Source organism: Mus caroli, unplaced genomic scaffold (genome assembly GCF_978045245.1).
Source record: "Mus caroli unplaced genomic scaffold, Mus_caroli_1 scaffold_1, whole genome shotgun sequence".
In the NCBI taxonomy this organism is placed as follows: domain Eukaryota; kingdom Metazoa; phylum Chordata; class Mammalia; order Rodentia; family Muridae; genus Mus; species Mus caroli.
The window spans coordinates 28,120,281-28,121,783 of record NW_028227256.1 but is presented as its reverse complement, the minus strand read 5'-3'; positions in this window follow the sequence as shown (position 1 = coordinate 28,121,783).

The window sequence follows — 1,503 nt, the reverse complement described above, 5'->3', positions numbered from 1 at the left end:
GGCAGACCAATACATGTATGTCATTAAAGAATCCTTCATCATGTTTCTTTCCACATTCTTGCTTTAACAAAACATCCTTTCACCTGTGCCTGCATAAGTGAAATGTTCCTTTGAGAGTCTGCCTTAGCCTTTCACCAGTGTCTGCTTCAGCGAAATGTATCTTCATGCCTTTGCCCCAGCAAAACATCATCTGACACAACTGACTTTCTAAAGAACCCTTAAATTTTCACTTCAAAACTCTCTTCCACATACTGATGAGAGAGAATGTGCTAATGCAATTAAAATCCATGGTCTTATTATATGGAGATTATCTATGTAGCCTAACACAACTGCAAGAGTCAGTTGAAATCAGTTTCCTCTGACTACCAGCAGCAAGAGGGAAGCTTAGAGAGGCTGAAAGCCATTATAAGGAACATATAATACCTGAAGAGAGAGAAAGCCACAGGGCAGACAGTGAGAACAGACTATGAATGATAGAGGGCCCCCATGTGAGCATAATCAAGGAAACAGACTCGGTCGGTCCTAAGAGAGAATGCCATATTTTCCCTAAGTCCTGAAAAATTGGGGGTGTTTTTTATTCTTAAAGTCTTTATATGATACCCCAATCTAAAATCAAAACTTCAATTTTTACCATAAAAGAGAACACAGCAAATATATATTCCAAGTTCTGTGTTATGGTGTGTGTGTGTGTATAAATGAGTCTGTAAAGGGAGGGTGCCGTTGTTTGTATGTGGAAGTCAAAAAACAACTTTGTGTAGTTGATTTTCTCCTACCACCTTTATGTGGTCTCTAAGAAACAAACTCAGGTCCTGTGATTCTGTGAAGGGACACAGCAAGAACTTCACCTCTAAGCCCTCTTGCTACCCCTGAAAAATGAGATTATGAAATAATAAATAGGAATAGTTTTAGTTTGCTAACTTACTCACAATTTCTTACTCCAGGTAGAAAACATTTACAAAGGCATGTAAATGCCAACATGACTTCAATGTCTCACCAGGAAAGGTAAAATTTAGAAGGAAGGAAATGCCAAACCTAAAACCATCTCCTTCAACTACTGCAACTATCAAGCAAGAATGAAGCTAGCCTATTGATCTGGAATTGGTCACGTGGCCACTTAGCTGCAATGGATGCTGGAAGTACTTGTCTCTATTGTGGTCAGCCATACATCTTACAGGAAGGCACGGGCTCCATAACCAAGAGAGCCGCAAGGGTAACTCTGAGTAACAGTCTCAGGCACAGTGGCTTTTCCTGAACAAGTTTCCCTATTTAATGGAAGAAGACTGCTTCCTTAGACTAAGTTTACAAAATGAAATGGTTTCTTTCTAGAATCCATTATTCTACCTTCTCAATCCATTTGTTGATTATTCTACTAGCTCTATGTCATTTTATTGTCACTATTTTAGGGTATATTTTGTGACACTGCAACTTAACTAGAAATGTGTATTCATTCTCTGCCTGGCCCAGAAACAGAGTTCTTCATATGTGAACAATATTCTAAGCAAC